This window comes from Lygodium microphyllum, chromosome 23, assembly GCF_053477565.2.
Source record: "Lygodium microphyllum isolate KBCC chromosome 23, Lygodium_microphyllum_v1.1.10, whole genome shotgun sequence".
In the NCBI taxonomy this organism is placed as follows: Eukaryota; Viridiplantae; Streptophyta; class Polypodiopsida; order Schizaeales; family Lygodiaceae; genus Lygodium; species Lygodium microphyllum.
The window spans coordinates 128736937-128756899 of NC_141157.1; the positions used below are offsets into that span (position 1 = coordinate 128736937).

General features: G+C 46.2%; 1 protein-coding gene across 2 annotated transcripts in view; it reads left to right on the forward strand.

The window, feature by feature from the left end:
* Positions 1–19963, forward strand: part of LOC148016737 (anoctamin-like protein) — a 112103-nt gene that overhangs the window by 64543 nt on the left and 27597 nt on the right. The gene's annotated exons all lie outside the window — the stretch shown is intronic.

The window sequence follows — 19963 nt, forward strand, 5'->3', positions numbered from 1 at the left end:
AGACCTTTCGATCTGTCCCTGAGTATACGCATACCAAGAATATGATTGGATTCACTAAGATCCTTCATATCAAAGCTGCTATATGTAGGTTTTGTTTCAAGGTGTTGAATGCATGAACATCCGTACTACCAATCAGCATGTTATCCACATACAAAATTGATATAATAAAGCTGCTATCTACTGCCTTCTTGGTATACAAGTAGTGATCTATTTGACTTCTTTTAAATCCTTGAGATTGCATGAATGTATCTAACTTATGATACCATTCACACGGTGGCTGTTTCATCCCATGCAAGCTTTTGTTAAGTTCATATACAATCTTTTCTTCCCCCTCAATCACAAAACCTTCTAGTTGTTGCATATATATGTCCTCATGCAAATCACCATGTAAGAAAGTAGTCTTTACATCCATCTATATGAGTTCCATATCCTCACATGCAACCAAACCCAATATGGTTTGTAAAGTAGTCATTTTGACTACAAGAGCAAAGATCTCATCAAAGTCAATCCCATGTTCTTGCTTGTATCCTTTCGCAACCAGCCGTGCTTTGTGAGGTGACCTTCATTTTGTAAACCTATTTGCATGGTAGGATTTTCTGCCCCTTCCCAAGTACCATTTTTCTTGAGAGATTTTCTCTATGACAACATAGCTTTATGTCATTTCTTGTTGTCCTGTCTGTCCATTGCTTCTTTGAAGCATGACGGTTCACCACAATCTGTCAACATGACAACCAACAACATAATTTGTACTAGCAACAAACCTATCTAGTTATTTGATATTTGAGGTGGATCTATGGATCCAATGATCAGTATTTGCTGGTTGTGTAGCTTGTAAATATGCATTAAAAGCTTTTTGTTTCAAACATTCAACATGTTGTATTGCCTATTCCGGTTGTTCTAATGGTACATTTTCTTGTTGAAACTCTGGTAGATCATAGGTAGCTTCTTGTTGATCAATTTCAATATCATTTGCCGCATTTATAGGGCCATTTACAGCAGGTATTTGTTTGTCCCATAGGTATTTCTTCTCGGAATATAACCCTTTTCACTTCTTGTCTTTTTGGAGTGTTTATGCATGCGATCTTCTCGGAAGATTACATCATTGCAACGTACAATTTTTCTTTTTTGGAATTCCATAACTTATACCCCATTTCTCCCTCGTCACATATCTTAGGAAAATGAATTTATAGGACTTTGGCTCCAATTTGCTACGTTGTTCTTTGGGTATATGTACAAATGCCTCACACCCAAACACTCTCAAGTGTGTATACAAAGGTGGCTGGCTTGTTGACCACAATTTTTGAGGAACTCTCCCTTCCCAAAGACCTATTTCTCTGCCCAAAATCCACGAGGTAATGTAGCACGAGACAGCATGGTACAGACCTTCTCCTTAATAGCTCTATCCATACGCTCAACGACACCATTTTTGGGTAGATTATAAGGGGCAGTGAGCTCCCTTTTTATCCCTTGCTATCACAAAAGGCTTGAAAGGCTTTGGACACATATTCACCACCATTGTTGGAGGGAAGACACTTTAATGTATTTTTGGTTATATTTTCAATAAGTGCCAAGAATTTTTTAAACTTATCCAAAGCCTCATCTTTAAAACGGATCAGATAAACTTGTACTTTGTGTGTGGCATCATAAACAAAAGTGATAAAATATTTATTTCCTCCTAGAGACAACCCTGGCATCTCACATACATTTGAGTGAACCAACTCTTAAAAGTAAAGATTTTGGTGAAAGAGACATTTTATGTGATATTTGAGCATTCCTACCATAAATACAATGATCACAATGGTCAAAATCAGCATATCTCAAACACGGCAAATAACCCAAACGAGAATGCGCTTTCATTCCGATTTTATTCATGTCCCCCAACCGGCTATGCCACACACTTGGGTACTTGGTTATGGCGACACATGATCACGCACACTAGATACATGTGATGGATATAGAGCATCACTTTTAGAGTATTTAGCAACAATTCTAGAGCCCTTACATATCTTCCATTTTCTATCTCCAAAAGTGGTATGATAGTCCTCATCATCTAGTTGCCTTGTGCTTATCAAGCTCTTCTTGAGTTGGGGTAGATGCCTCACATTATGCAAAGTGAATACTGAACCATGTTGAAATGCCAATTGCACATTGCCAATCCGTGCAATGTCACATGCATAATTGTCCCCCAAGTGGACAACACCATGTCTACCATTGCTGCTTGCAGTCAGAGAGCCACTCATGGTGTGGTGTTACAGGAACAAGGCACTTGAGTCAAAAATCCAAGTGTGCATATCATCATCAGAATCTGCAATCAATGACCGTGCACTAAAAGAAGAAGCAAAGAGTACATCACTGCCACTGTCACTCTCATGACTGACTACATTGACTTCCTATATCTTAACACAGCTCTGCTTTGCATGTTGGTTACCCTTTTTATCATCTTTGTTGTCATTAGTGTTTTTGCCTTTGCCCTTTTCTTTCTTCCACTTAAAGCAATCCTGGTTGAAGTGCCCTTTCTTGCCACAATGATAGCACTCCACATTTTTTGTATGAGACTTGTTATATGCTTTGTTGTAAGAGTTGCTCTTCTACTGGGATCTACCTTTGGTATGCAATGCATTGGAAGACTTTGTTGGGTATTTGACTCACTTGCGCCTCACTTGCGCCTATGCTCATATGGGAATGTCGGTGATCAGTAGGACATTGGGGCACTTTTTACTCTCGGTAGGAGAGGTTTTTTCCCCCAGACTTATGGTCTTATTGTCGTATGTACTTATGTGCTGATGTTACACACATTTGGGCACTTAGTGTGTGTCGGGTGTGAACACCCCCTACAACCCTAAGGTTTAAGGGTTGTACTTTGTACTTTCTGGTTACACTCATTTAGTCTATTCTCTTGGGTGTCGTGCTTCAACTCTGTGTCTCACTCTCACACTGTCTACTGAATCTTAGCTGCACCTCGATCCTTCCATCTCACATTTGGTATCAGAGCACAGCTCTGAGCTCACCACCTGTCTGCAGTTTACAGTCCCCAGCACCGCCTGTGGTATCCAAGCACAGCTTGTCTGTGGCCGCCTGCCTGTGGCACGCAACCTGTCCCTGCGCCTGTCAGTGAGCCAACGCAGCTCCACCCGCCAGGTCAGCGCCACCTGCCAGCGCAGCTCCACCTGCCAGGCGTCACGTCAGTTTTGCAGGCGCAGACGTCTGCCAGCGCGCTGTTCGTCAGCGCAGTCCACGTCAGCCAAGCGCCGTTCATTCGTCAGCAGACGCCAGCGTCGTCAGCAGTCAAGCGCCACGTCGTCGTTAGATTCCGCCAGTTGCAGATGCCACGAAACACGTCCTGTCCGCCCGCTGCAGTCCACGTTAGCACTGACGTTTGTCTGTTCGTCCGCTCCATACAGCCCACCTGACTGCCCCGTCTGACCAGCGACCTGCCACACTGCTCCGTTCGCCTGCAATCCACATCAAGTAATTTAGAAAATAAAAAAAAATATTTTTTATTTTAGTCCAGAATCAATTTCTGGCAGAGGAGGTTCATACGCAGTAGGGACCGCATACACAGCACAGGTGTGGGATAAATTTGATGCAAATTTCTGGACTGGATCATCAGAAATTTTGGGGCTTTTGTGTATTTTGAGGACAGTTGCATATGAACTGTTGGTACAGTCACAAAAAGACTGTTTTGACAGAAATTTTGGCAAAAATTTTGGGGATTTTGATATAACAATGTTGCAGTGCACTGTTTGCACCTTGGGAAGCGTCATTAAAAGGCAGTTTTTTGACAGAGTACGCCCTTGCACATTAATTGCAGAAGCGTGTTTGCTGCAATTTCTGGAAATTTGCAGATTTCCAGTCCATACTGCTTTGACATTGCTCATTTTGTCTTTGGAAATTTGTCATCATGGCAAATCAGGGAGGTGATGTCTTTACGTATGTATCCAAGGAAGACAGATTGGACGGAAACAACTATTCGCTTTGGTCATTCATGATGAAGAATGTATTAGTGGCCAAGAATTTATGGGATTATGTCAGTGGAGAGGAAACTCGATCGGGAGTTGTAGCTCCCGTTACTCCTCCTCCCCATGGCGCACGTGGACAATGGGGACCTCAGCCCGCTCCACCTCAGCCACTTCCTCCAAGAACTGCAGCTCAAAAAGCTTGGGATACACGTGATGCACAGGCCTTGTCGTTGATTGCTCTGGCAGTTCAACGGTCCATCATCCCTCACATTCGTTCGGCATCTTCTTCACGAGATGCATGGTTGACTTTGGAGCATATGTTTGCAGGAAAGAATGAGACTCGGATCTCTTTCTTGAAGAAAGAGTTGGAAACTCTGAAGATGCATGAGGGTGATTCTATGCAGGATCACTTAAATAAGATTCAGGACTTGAGGGAGCAGCTCATGAATGTAGATGAGTATTTTTCGGATGCACAGTTGATATCCACCACCTTGAATTCCTTACCTCCTTCGTACTTGTCTTTTCATACTGCATTGAACCTCACCATGAGGATTGCTGAGCACCCACTCACTTTTATTCAGCTGGTTAGTTTGCTTCTAGAGGGGGAGCAAACACGGAAAAATAGTGGAGTGGATGCTATAGTCTTTGAGCAGGCTTTTGTGGCAAGACAAAAAGGCAAAAATAGCAAGGTGAAAAATGCTCCACAGAGCTCTGGCACTTCGGGCACATCGCAGAATCAGACACAAGGGGGGACGCAAGCTAAAAAAGGAAAATGTCATTATTGTAAGAAGCCCGGCCACTATATCACTGAGTGCAGGAAGCGCATTGCCAAAGAGAAGAAGAAGGAGTCACGAATGTCTGTTTCTACTACTCCTTCCACTGCTAGTGAGTCCGCGTCCTTTGTTGTGGATAGGGACTATTGTTTTTACACTTGCAGTTATGACATCTCTTGGGCCGATAGAGCACTTAGCTCTACAGAGGATGCTGACACTTGGTTCTTTGACAGTGGTGCTTCTAGACATATTATATCTCGCAGAGATTTGTTTGCTTCAGTTAGTGCACCTCCCGTTGGGAAATCAGTACAGTGTGCCAATAATGCATCATACCCTGTTCGTGGTATTGGGGAGATTCAGCTCACAGCCATTGATGGCTCTATTCTCCGCCTGTAGGATGCTTTGTTTGTGCCTGGAATCAAGAAGAATTTGCTTTCTATTTCTTCTTTGGCACGTTGTGGTTTGCAGGTCACATTTGATGATGACCGTTGCATGGTGAGAGATAAAGAACGCATGACTTTGGTCTTGACAGGATCTTTGTGTCATGGTTTATATGAGTTGGATGCTCTTTCAGTAGATCAATTGGCATGCTTGACATCCACTCTTACTCCTGCTATGATACAGGCGGAGTTATGGCATGCTCGTTTGGGGCATGTAAACTTTGGCAGCTTGATGCTTTTGTAGCGTACTCAGATGCTGGATGGCTTACCTCTCTTGGAGAGACCTCCTGAGCACTTATGCGAGGGATGCATTTTGGGGAAAATGCATCGGTTCTCATTTCCTCGTGATGTTGCTTTCAGAGCAACAACTAGATTGCGGTTGGTGCATTCAGATGTTTGTGGGCCTATGCAGACCATGTCATTAGGCGGTTGTTATTATTTTGTGACATTCATTGATGACTTTACACGTTTTTGCTGGGTCTACTGTTTGAAAAAGAAGTAAGAAGTGTATGATGCATTTTTGGCTTTCAGTGCACTTGTTGAAAATCAATCTGGATGCAAGATTAAGACTCTCCGTTCGGACCGAGGGGGGGAATACATATCCTCTATGCTGAATTCCTTTTTGCAGCAGAAGGGCATAGTCCATCAGTATACTACAGCCTATAGTCCACAGCAGAATGGGGTAGCAGAGAGGAAGAATCGGTCACTCATGGAGATGGCCAGATGTATGCTGAAGGCAAAGAGCTTGCCTCATAGTTTTTGGATGGAAGCAGTCATGTGTGCTTGTCATATTTTGAACAGATGCCCTACCAAAGCCTTGAAGACCATCACACCTTTTGAGGCTTGGAACAGCCGTAAACCTTGTGTTGGTCACTTTCGTACCTTTGGGTGTCTTGCCTATTCCCATATTCCACAGGTACTTAGAGAAAAGTTGGACAACAAGGCTATTAAGTGCATTTTTATGGGATATAGCAATGAGAGCAAAGGCTACAGACTCTATGATCCCGTTACAAAGAAGGTTTTTGTCAGTAGGGATGTTTTTTTTAATGAAAAATCAGAATTATCCTTGGCTGGTTTGGACACATATCAGGCTGCCCGTGATGTTTTTGAAGGGCTGCTGCCCATTACTTTTGGTGATTCAGCTGGAGCTTCAGAAAATGAACCTAATGTTCAGCCAGCTGCTCCTATGGAAAGTGCAGAAATTCAGCCATTGGCTGATCGGAATATTCAGCATCATGCTGAAATTGAAATTCAGCAAGAGCTTGCACATAGTCAGGATGCTAGACAGCTACCTAGATGGTATTTGCAGACTATGCAAGATAGTCCTTTGGATGCACCCATGGCTGGTTGTACTAGAAGGCAAACTCGTTTGCATGATTCAGCACATACCATGGAGTTTATTATGGCAGCAAGTACTTTTGATAATGAAGAGCCTGAATGTTATGAGGATTTCAGTTTCTTTTGAACATTGAGAAAAGACTTTTGAACATTGAGAAACTGAAATCTGCCTATGATATGTGGCAGCAAGTACTTTTGATAATGAAGAGCCTGAATGTCCTAAAACTGAAATCTGCCTATGATATGTACTTGCTCAGCATTGAACCTCCATGAGTAAAGAGCTCTCTACATTTGAATATAACAGCATAGCATTAGAATTACCCATTGCTGTCCTAAAAGTGTCCCAACTTTCAAGCAAAGTGTATAGCAAAAATGTTGCCTTTAACTCCTCATTAGTGTGAAATCCCAAAGCAATCAGCTAGCTGAAAATAGAGTTAAGCTCATTTAAATGTATAGACATGGCTGTACCTTCCTTCATACGAAAGTCCAAACTTTTCAACCAATAAACCTTGGTGGCTGTACTTTTCTAAGCATATAACTCAAGTCTTTGCCACATATCATAGGCAGATTTCAGTTTCTCAATGTTCAAAAGTGAAGTGTTTGACACAGAAAGCTCTATGGCAGAGCCAGGGTTGTCTCCGTACGTAGTACAGACTATTCCATACTGTACATATCCGTACGATTGAGTATGAAAAAATGGGCATTTTTTGGCCACTCTACTTTAAGTCTACAAATTTTTTTTATTTTCTTCTTCCTTCTTTTTTTTTTCTTCTTTCTCTCCCAAGCCTCTCTCTCTCTCTCTCTCTCTCTCTCTCAGTTTGGAGACTTGGAAAAGAAGAAAGCCTTTCTCTCCAAGAGGATCGCTCTCAAAGGAGAAAAGATCTACCTAGATGAAGACCTCACCCCAGCCCAGTTAGCCCACAAGAGGGAAAATATGCCACGTGTTCTAGAGGCACGGAAAGAAGGTAAATGGGATGTATATAGAGATGGAAGAGTCATCATCACAGAGAAAAGGACGGCATGACGGTGCGCGGCCTATGAGACCCTGAAGTTCACACTGTGGAATTGCAATGGCTCCCTTAAGACAGATGCAGGTTATTTTGAGGATACTTTCAAAGGGATAGACATTGCTATGTATACTGAGACACATCAATGTAAAGACAGCCGTCTACCTGACGTATATGGATATAGATGGGAAAGTGTATATCGCCCTCAGCCTAGGCGGCCTGGAGGGACGAGGGGATCAGGAGATGTGGCAGTTCTATTTAGAGAAGAGCTCCGAGATACAATCCAAGTGGTACATAGAGATGTAGAGGCAAGATACATGTGGATCCGGTTACGTACAAGCAGAACTCGAGACATGTATATTGGCATATGCTATTTTCCCCCTGCATACTCTAAGTTTGCCCCTAAAGAGGCATTCCCGTATACACCACTATATGAGGACATAATGAGATACATGAGAATTGGGGATGTTCTACTAGCAGGAGACTTTAACGCACGCACAGGAAACAACCAATCTGCTTTCTTTGACACTAGTGATGAGATGTTCAAAGATATTGCATTAGATGAAGTGGGATTAGTTAGATCAACTCAAGATAGAGAGATAACAGAATATGGAACACACTTACTGGCATTGGGAAGTGCACATGGTTTGGCCTCCTTAACGGGCTGCCACACTGGCCAAGATCTAATGGTTTCACATGTTGGAATAACAAGAAAGGGTCAAGCACAGTGGACTATTTGATTGGATCACACAACTTGCTACCTGACATAAAAAGCTTTGAAATCTCAGATGGACCAATTGGATTAGCAGCAGACCATGCTATTCTAGCTTTCACAATGCAATATGGGCATATACACGAAGCACAGCCACACATACCAAAATTAGCACGCTATGATTTTGTGGAAGCGACCTCACACATATACAGCACTACTGTGCGAGATGCATTGAGGGAGCTAGACACACAGGCCTCTCTGGATGAGTTTACAGGACAACTGGCCGAGATAATACACACTTCAGCAGCATACGCTTTCCCACACACTACACCGTCAAATAAACCTCCATGAGGTAACACCCCACAGAATGGCTGGTATGATGATGAGTGCAGAGAGACACGAGCACGTTTTCAGTGAGAGATGGCACTTGGCATATGTACACATAAGCATGCTCGAACACTCTTTAGACGGTTGGTACGCAAAAAGAAGCGGGAATACCTGAGCAGACCGGAACCAGAAATGTATTCCATGTTCTTGGGACAGGACAACAAGAGAGCATGGAAAAAGAAGCATGAGAACCAGCCACCCCTACAAATTACTAGACGGGATGATTGGCATGGATATGCTTGCACACACTATGATATTCCTGGCCAAGAGCCTATGCCACTCCCCTCAACCTCAAGACCAGCAAATTGCAGATTTTTCACAGAAAAAAAAGTGAGGAATGCCATATGGAAACTGAAAATTGGAAGAGCCCAAGATCATGAGGGTTTAGTGGCTGAACACCTCACGCATGCCTGTGATATTCTGGCACCAACGCTGGCTCACATCTTTAATAGGGCAGTTTGTGAGGAATTTCCAACCTATTGGTCAGACCATATTATTGTGCCGCTCTTTAAGAGTGGAGACCCCGCGCTACCTAGTAACTACCAAACTATCATGATTGGACACATGCTGGCCAAGATATATGGCTCTATCGTGGAACAAGCATTGAGTGAATGGGCCGAGATGCATGGCCTGAGATCAAAAGGCCAGGCTGGCTTTAGGAGAGGATATACAAACTCTAGACCATATCTTTACATTGAGGGCAATCATCGAAGAAGGCAAGGCATTCAAGAAAAAGATCTACTGCTGTTTTGTGGACTTTCGCAAGGCCTTTGACACAGTGCCACGTGCTTGACTCATGAGAAGAAGGCAAAACATTGATGTGCCTGTAGAGATATAGTGGAGTATCTATGCCTTCTATGAGACAGTGACGGGCAGAGTACGAACACCTGAGGGCATCTCAGATACAGTCAATAGCACCATTGGGGTAAAACAAGGCTGTCCACTTTCACCGACACTATTTGGGCTGTTTATAGATGAAATTTCAGAATATGTGGATAGGACTGGTGGGGCCGGAGCCAGCCTAGCTGGAGTGCTGATACCATTACTGCTTTATGCAGATGATATTGTACTTATATCTGACTCAACTGAGGGACTAAATAGACACTTGGAAGCATTATCAGCTTTTTGCAGAGATAGAGATCTTAAGGTGAACCTTGGGAAAACTAAAGTTATGGTATTTAACACTTCATCTGCTTGGGTGACAAGAGCTAAACACCAGTTTACTTTTGATGGAGAGCCAGTGGAGATGGTTAGGCAATATGTCTATTTGGGGGCCACATTGAAGGGACCACAGTTCTCTTGGGGAGAGACATCAGAGGCTCGTTTGGCAAAAACATATGCAGCCTTAGGTGCATTGGAGAGGCAATGTGCTCACATACAATTTCATGATCCGTGCACCAAACTGTGGCTTTTTGACACCCTGGTTACACCCACACTCCTATATGGGACAGCTATTTGGGGTCCGAGTCTCTTTCACACGAGGAGACAACCTTTGGGAGACCAGGATGGACCAGAGAAGGAACACTATGACGGGTGGGAGCATATGGAAAGACCACTGGTCATGATGATCTCACGTATGATACGAGCGAAGAGCTCAACTCCACATGAGATTATCAGAGCTGAGTTGGGAGCATCACCCATGGTGGCTTAGGCCTTGGTCCAGGCAGTGACTTTCATAGATAGACTATGGGAGCTCCCCCAAGATAGATACCCACGGCTAGCCCTGGCCTCTTCTAGACAACTAGCAGCAGATGGTGACAGACATTGTTGGTATGCTCAGATGAGTATATGGGTGAGTCTACATGGGCTGCAGATTTGAGAGACTACCCCCCTTTGACTATAGCCTGGATTGCCCTACACTTGACCTAAGCCAATCAGAGCTAAACCATGTGATCAAAGCAGACATACTAAAGTTAGATACGGAGAAGACCTGGATCCGACCCCCCCCCCAATGGCATGAGGATGGCACACTACCAGATCCACTTCCTTCACGTTTGTGAGGATGGTTTCATCACCCGACCCAATTACATGGACACAGAGCAGCCTCATGGACTACGCACAGTTATTGGTCAGATCCGCACCTCATCCCACCACCTCAGGATTGAGACAGGTAGATGGGAGGGTATACAGACAGAAGAACGCATATGCCCACTATGCGACAGAGAGCCAGAGACAGAGGAACACTACATGTGCTGATGCACTGTATATTATGACATACGAGGTAGATACCACTGTCTGTTTCGAGAAGGTTTTGGACCCCTGAGACGGCTCATGCAATTTGAGGATCAGAGATGCTTGGGATTCTTCCTCTTGGAGCTCCAGAGGCATAGAGCAACAATTCTACGAAGTAGGAGGCCCCTACAGCTTGGCTCACATAGATAGAGAGCAATCACTGACTTTTTCACTGATACACGACAGAGTATGGCAGATACCACTACTGCTGCCACACAGCCTACAGGAGTACATCATCATTGGACCTCATCTTCTGTAGGTGTCCCTTTGGATAGAGCAGTGGCACTTAGCCGGTCTAGGTGCCCACGTCCACCCGGACGAAGGCCTAGACATCCACACCACAGACAAATTAAAGCCATCATTGAGCGCCACAGGTGACAGGAGACAGATGCCGAGATGCCTCAGCCATGCAGAGATACACCTCCTTAGAGAAGAAACATATCATTGATAGAGAGTTTTCCTTTCTCTACTCTCACTTTTAGATCACTGACTTTTTTCCCTTTTATAGGACACTATTTCATTTTTTTTCAGTCTTATAGGCATGTTTTTCATCTTTTTCTCGTTCCAGATGAGAAACACACAATCATTGTATGTATTGCTTTGGTCTCATAGGCCACATTGGCCTTTTAGAGACGTTAATATACTCTCTCTCTCTCTCAAGCTTCTCACACCCTTTTTTTCTCTCAAGCCTCTCTCTTTTTCTCTAAACCCTAAACTCTAAACCCTAAACCGGATCTCTCTCAAAGGAGAAAAGATCTACCTAGATGAAGACCTCACCCCAGCCCAGTTAGCCCACAAGAGGGAAAATATGCCACGTGTTCTAGAGGCACGGAAAGAAGGTAAATGGGATGTATATAGAGATGGAAGAGTCATCATCACAGAGAAAAGGACGGCATGACGGTGTGCGGCCTATGAGACCCTGAAGTTCACACTGTGGAATTGCAATGGCTCCCTTAAGACAGATGCAGGTTATTTTGAGGATACTTTCAAAGGGATAGACATTGCTATGTATACTGAGACACATCAATGTAAAGACAGCCGTCTACCTGACGTATATGGATATAGATGGGAAAGTGTATATCGCCCTCAGCCTAGGCGGCCTGGAGGGACGAGGGGATCAGGAGATGTGGCAGTTCTATTTAGAGAAGAGCTCCGAGATACAATCCAAGTGGTACATAGAGATGTAGAGGCAAGATACATGTGGATCCGGTTACGTACAAGCAGAACTCGAGGCATGTATATTGCCATATGCTATTTTCCCCCTGCATACTCTAAGTTTGCCCCTAAAGAGGCATCCTCGTATACACCACTATATGAGGACATAATGGGATACATGAGAATTGGGGATTTTCTACTAGCAAGAGACTTTAATGCACGCACAGGAAACAACCAATCTGCTTTCCTTGACACTAGTGATGAGATGTTCAGAGATATTGCATTAGATGAAGTGGGATTAGTTAGATCAGCCCAAGATAGAGAGATAACAGAATATGGAACACACCTACTGGCATTGGGAAGTGCACATAGTTTGGCCATCCTTAACGGGCTACCACAGTGGCCAATATCTAATGGCTTCACATGTTGGAATAACAAGAAAGGGTCAAGCATAGTGGACTATTTGATTGGATCACCCAACTTGCTAACTAACATAAAAAGCTTTGAAATCTTAGACAGACCAATTGGATTAGTAGCAGACCATGCCATTCTAGCTTTCACAATGCAATATGGGCATATACACGAAGCACAGTCACACATACCAAAATTACCACGCTATGATTTTGTGGAAGCGACCTCACACATATACAACACTACTGTGCGAGATGCATTGAGGGAGCTAGACACACAGGCCTCTCTAGATGAGTTTACAGGACAGTTGGCCGAGATAATACACACTTCAGCAGCATACACTTTCCCACACACTACACCGTCAGATAAACCTCCACGAGGTAATGCCCCACAGAATAGCTGGTATGATGATGAGTGCAGAGAGACACGAGCACGTTTTCAGCGAGAGATGGCACTTGGCATATGTACACATAAGCATGCTCGAACACTCTTCAGACGGTTGGTACGCAAAAAGAAGCGGGAATACCTGAGCAGACCGGAAACAGAAATATATTCGGTGTTCTTGGGGCAAGACAGCAAGAGAGCATGGAAAAAGATACACGAGAACCAGCCACCCCTACAAATTACTAGACGGGATGATTGGCATGGATATGCTTGCACACACTATGATATTCCTGGCCAAGAGCCTATGCCACTCCCCTCAACCTCAAGACCAGCAAATTGCAGATTTTTCACAGAAAAAAAAGTGAGGAATGCCATATGGAAACTGAAAATTGGAAGAGCCCAAGATCATGAGGGTTTAGTGGCTGAACACCTCACGCATGCCTGTGATATTCTGGCACCAACGCTAGCTCACATCTTTAATAGGGCAGTTTGTGAGGAATTTCCAACCTATTGGTCAGACCATATTATTGTGCCGCTCTTTAAGAGTGGAGACCCCGCGCTACCTAGTAACTACCAAACTATCATGATTGGACACATGCTGGCCAAGATATATGGCTCTATCGTGGAACAAGCATTGAGTGAATGGGCCGATATGCATGGCCTGAGATCAAAAGGCCAGGCTGGCTTCAGGAGGGGGTATACAACTCTAGACCATATCTTTGCATTGAGGGCAATCATCGAAGAAGGCAAGGCATTCAAGAATAAGATCTATTGCTGTTTTGTGGACTTTCGCAAGGCCTTTGACACAGTGCCACGTGCTAGACTCATGAAAAGAATGCAAAACATTGATGTGCTCGTAGAGATACAGTTGAGTATCTATGCCTTGTATGAGACAGTGACAGGCAGAGTACGAACACCTGAGGGCATCTCAGATACAGTCAATAGCACCATTGGGGTGAAACAAGGCTGTCCACCTTCACCGACACTATTTGGGCTGTATATAGATGAAATTTCAGAATATGTGGATAGGACTGGTGGGGCTGGAGCCAGCCTAGCTGGAGTGCTGATACCATTACTACTTTATGCCGATGATATTGTACTTATATCTGACTCACCTGAGGGACTAAATAGACACTTGGAAGCATTATCAGCTTTTTGCAGAGATAGAGATCTTAAGGTGAACCGTGGGAAAACTAAAGTTATGGTATCTAACACTTTAGTTGCTTGGGTGACAAGAGCTGAGCACCAGTTTACTTTTAATGGAGAGCCAGTGGAGATGGTTAGGCAGTATGTCTATTTAGGGGTCACATTGAAGGGACCATAGTTCTCTTGGAGAGAGACATCAGAGGCTTGTTTGGCAAAAGCATATGCAGCCTTAGGTGCATTGGAGAGGCAATGTGCTCACATACAATTTCATGAGCCGCACACCAAACTGTGGCTTTTTGACACCCTGGTTACACCCACACTCCTATATGGGACAGCTATTTGGGGTCCGAGTCTCTTTCACACGAGGAGACAACCTTTGGGAGACCAGGATGGACCAGAGAAGGAACACTATGACGGGTGGGAGCATATGGAAAGACCACTGGTCATGATGATCTCACGTATGATACGAGCGAAGAGCTCGACCCCACATGAGATTATCAGAGCTGAGTTGGGAGCATAACCCATGGTGGCTGAGGCCTCGGTCCAAGCAGTGACTTTCATACATAGACTATGGGAGCTCCCCCAAGATAGATACCCACGGCTAGCCCTGGCCTCTTCTAGACAACTAGCAGTAGACGGTGACAGACATTGTTGGTATGCTCAGATGAGTACATGGATGAGTCTACATGGGCTGCAGATTGAGAGACTACCCCCCTTTGACTATAGCCTGGATTGCCCTACACTTGACCTAAGCCGATCAGAGCTAAACCATGTGATCAGAGTAGACATACTGAAGTTAGATACTGAGAAGACCTGGATCTGATTCTCCTCCCCCCATTGCACGAGAATGGCACACTACCAGACCCACTCCCTTCAGGTATCTGAGGATGGTTTCATCACCTGACCCAATTACATGGACACAGCTGGCTCATGGACTACGCATAGTTATTAGTCAGATCCGCACCTCATCCCACCACTTGAGGATTGAGACAGGCAGATGGGAGGGTATACAGACAGAAGAACGCATATGCCCACTATGCGACAGAGAGCTAGAGACAGAGGAACACTACATCTGCCGATACACTGTATATTATGACATACGAGGTAGATACCACTGATTGTTTCAAGAGGGTTTTGAACCCGTGAGACGGATCATGCAGTTTGAGGATCAGAGATGCTTGGGATTTTTCCTCTTGGAGCTCCAGAGGCGCAAAGCAACAATTCTATGGAGTAGGAGGCCCCCACAGCTCGGCTCACATAGATAGAGAGCAGTCACTGACTTTTTCACTGATACACGACAGAGTATGGCAGATACCACTACTACTGCCACACAGCCTACAGGAGTACATCATCATTGGACCTCATCTTCTGTAGATGTCCCTTTGGATAGAGCAGTGGCACTTAGCCGGTCTAGGCGCCCACGTCCACCCGGACGAAGGCCTAGACATCCACACCACAGACAAATTAAAGCCATCATGGAGTGCCACAGGAGACAGATGTCGAGACGCCTCAGCCATGCAGAGATACACCTCCCTAGAGAACAGACATATCATTGATGGAGAGTTCTCCTTTCTCTACTCTCACTTTCAGATCACTGACATGTTTCCCTTTTATAGGACACTATTTCATTCTCTTTCAGTCTTATAGGCATGTTTTTCATTTTTTTCTTGTTCCAGATGAGAAACACACCATCATTGTATGTACTGCTTTGGTCTCATAGGCCACATTGGCCTTTTAGAGACGTTAATATACTCTCTCTCTCTCTCTCTCTTTTTTTTCCGTAAAACTCTCTCTCTCTCTCTCTCTCTCTTGACCTAAGCCGATCAGAGCTAAACCATGTGATCAGAGCAGACATACTGAAGTTAGATACGGAGAAGACCTGGATCCGACCCCCCTCGCCCCATGGCACGAGGATGGCACACTACCAGACCCACTTCCTCCAGGTATCTGAGGATGGTTTCATCACCCGACCCAATTACATGGACACACAGCTACCTCATGGGCTACGCACAGCTATTGGTCAGATCCGCACCTCATCCCACCACCTGAGGATTGAGACAGGCAGATGGGAGGGTATACAGACAGAAGAACGCATATGCCCACTATGCGACAGAGAGCCAGAGACAGAGGAACACTACATCTGCCGATGCACTGTATATTACGACATACGAGGTAGATACCACTGTCTGTTTCGAGAGGGTTTTGGACCCCTGAGACGGATCATGCAGTATGAGGATCAGAGATGCTTGGGATTTTTCCTCTTGGAGCTCCAGAGGCGCAGAGCAACAATTCTACGGAGTAGGAGGCCCCCACAGCTCGGCTCACATAGACAGAGAGCAGTCATTGACTTTTTCATGGATACACGACAGAGTATGGCAGATACCACTACTACTGCCACACAGCCTACAGGAGTACATCATCATTGGACCTCATCTTCTGTAGGTGTCCCTTTGGATAGAGCAGTGTCACTTAGCCGGTCTAGGCGCCCACGTCCACCCGGACGAAGGCCTAGACATCCACACCATAGACAAATTAAAGCCATCATTGAGCGCCACAGGAGACAGATGCCAAGACGCCTTAGCTATGCAGAGATACACTTCCCTAGAGAACAGACATATCATTGATGGAGAGTTTTCCTTTCTCTACTCTCACTTTCAGATCACTGACATGTTTCCCTTTTATGGGACACTATTTCATTTCATTTCCTTTTCAGTCTTATAGGCATATTTTTCATCTTTTTTCTCGTTCTAGATGAGAAACACACCATCATTGTATGTACTGCTTTGGTCTCATAGGCCACATTGGCCTTTTAGAGACGTTAATATACTCTCTCTCTCTCTCTCTCTCTCTCTCTCTCTCTCTCTAGCCTCTTCCTCTCTCTAGTTGCACTAGTACCACGTACGAAAGGTTTGATACTATACCATACTTTAGATACGGTACCTTACGTATTAGTACCATAAGGTACCAACTTAATGGATGTATCTTTCCCATTCGAACTGCACTTTGGGACAAGCTAAATGCTCCTTATATTAATATGATTCTCCCATGAGATTAGGTTATTTGAGATTCAAAGAATTTCTCTCAATCTTCTCTCTCTCAAGCCCACACTTCTCTTATTTGTATGATCATGCATGTATGATGTATCCACTCAGATTCAAGGCAAAACCGCGACTTCTACCATTGTGTTGCTGCTCCATCTCCCCCGAGATCCCCAGTGCGCCCCCCCGCTGACCCGTGGCGTGCGCCGCCTACTTCCTGCCATCCCCTCCCTCCCCCTTGCCTTCTGTGCCGCCTGCCCCTGTCTCCCCCCAACGCGACCCCTCGTCTTCCCCCCGAGCGAGCAGTGCAACCCTCCCCCCGTCCTTCTCTCAGCACCCCCCCCCCCCCCCCGGTCAGTCCTTGCCCGACACCAAGCCGTCTACCCCTCCCTCCCCCCCCTACATCCCTCGCCTCCCCTAGTGTAGCCACGATTTTGCCACCCCATCTGAAAACGTGCCCCACCCATCCACTTGAACCCGCAATGTGCCCTCCCGCTTGAGGATATATTTCACCGCCCCTCCGCACTCCCTCCCCCCTCCCCCCCCCCCCGGGCCTCGATACGAGCTGGATTACAGCAGGGTTCAACACTTCCCCCACCGTGTTAACAAGCTTCTTCAAAAAAAAAACCCCCCCCCCCACCCCCCCCCCCCCGCCATCATGTCTCCTCCCCTCCAGTTGCTCCCTTTCTCTGCAGCAACATACCCCCCCCTCCTCCGACAGCGCATCAACGTAAGTGGTGGGTCCTCAATTGGGACGTGCAATGGAAACCTTTGGTCAGACGCCGGCGCATTCTACGAGTGCCCCCAGTCAAACACTTTGCGCATCATCCTCTCTGAGGAACAGCTCTTGGCCGTTCGGGCCACAGAGTTGGAGCTGAAAGAGAGAACGATCTTTGGTCAGGTCATTGGACACTCCCCATCGAGAGCCCAGCTGCGGGACTAGCTCCAGTTCACACTGCGCATTGGCACAGCGTAGATCTTGGAGGCAGTGCTAATGGGCCGAGGGATCTTCATGGTTCAACTCACCTCTGCGGATGCAGCCCGTGAGTTGGTGGATAGCTCGCCCTATGCCTCCACGAAGGGGGTCATCTACATGGTTCCTTGGTATAGCGGCTTCACAGTGGAGTCATGTGTGCTCCACAACAATTTTCTTAGACATCTAGTCACCCTACTTTTTCTTGGACTGGCGGTAGAATACCGCCAGTTAGTGGAGGACTTTGGACGGATTTTTGGCACAGTTCTCCTTGCTTCCTTCGCGGATGCAGTGACAGCTACAGGAGTCCCAAAGGTACGAGTGGCCATGAAAGATACAAAAAGTATACCAAGTTCCTAGAGATTGAGGCTGGAGGTCACTCCTTTAGGCAGCAGGTCATTGTGACTAGGCAACCAGGGCAGTGCCTATGTTGCCATGACTTTGGATATCACGCAGCAGACTGTACGTGTTTTGGGGCCAAGGCGGCTCCGGCGACGGGCCCACAGTGGACGCCGACGGCTTTACACGGGTCCAGAGACGACAGAGAGGAAGACGGCAGGGGGGGGCGCAGCCAACGCCTCAGTCGCAGCCTCGACAACAGGGCACAGGAGGGCGAGGGACGCCCCCTCGGCAGAGCACTCCGCAGCGCCCCCTGCCCGTCCCACCTGGCAGGATCGCAGTCTCCCACAGCCACTACTCGCGCCACAGACTACCCCACCTGAGATCCCATAGCCCCCACACCCACCCTCCACCACCTCCCAAGCTCCCCCACTGACCCTGGCCCACAGCCCCCCCTTCCAGGGCCAACAGCCCCCCCCTCCCCCCCCCCCAACACCCGCCACATACTTCCGACCATCCCACCATCCCTCGACCCTCTTCCCTATCGAGCCCCCCCTTGATCCGCACTTGTTGCAAGTGATCCCCCCCAGAGCCACTCCCGCTCATCCCACGGGAGGAGATGAGCCACACATGCCTACATCCTCCTTGCACGAGCAGTCTTCCCCCTCCCACACAGCCACTAGCTCATCTGCCCTTGTTGCCCGTCACACCTTTCCAAGACAGGCACAGCTGTTGCCACAGGAGTTTTTCTGCAGTGGCTCGTGGTCCTACTTGAGAGTTGCGGAGCGCGGAGTGTTCCCACTACCTCTAGAGATGGGGATCTTCGTGGTTCGCAAGTCAAGGAGGGGCAAGCTCCATCTACTAGCACCACCGGATGGACCAAACTACTCTTTCTTCTTTCAGTCCTCTCACTTAGGGGATTGGACGACGACATAGATAGAGGAGGAGTTGAAGAATCGGGTGGCGGACCACATCTCCTAGTGGATGGGGGAAGGACAAGCACTGTTTGCACAGCAATGGCCTGGTAGTGGTCATTAACTGGTGGGCTGGTGCCGAGGTCCCACACTTGAGCATTATCTTTCGAGCCCCTCCACAGTGGAGGGCTCCGAGGGATGTGATGGAGTGGCTCCTGGCACAGGCGGCCCGTTTCTACCAGTGTACGGAGTCACGACTCTCAGCGTGGTTGATAGATGCATTGATTGTACCACCTGGAGCATCTATCACCCCTATGGTTCAGTCAAGGGCCACCATAGGGGACTAGAGTTCGTCGTCCATACCTGTGGCAAAGCGTACCTACATGCCCCATAGTTTCTCATCCTCATCAGCAGTGTAGGTGTAAGGCTAGGTACGGAGATCAAGGCAGACAGACCTTACGCGCAGTGAGAGAGACAAAGAGAGTACGATGAGTAGAGTAGAGAGTGAACACGTTTTTTTTTCGATACAATGACAAGTGTACCACTTTAGGTTTTTAGATAGATATATGTATGAAAGTGCAATATGCTAAGGGTGTGTTCACACCGGTGCACATATAAAAGGCACGATGGCCCTTTATTCCCAATAACCTCCCACCTAAAGGCAACCTAAAGGCAATGTGCCTTAAGAGGAGAAAAGAATCAGCTAAGTCTAAGTATGTACAAAACTGAAATAAATATATCTATCCAACTCCCAT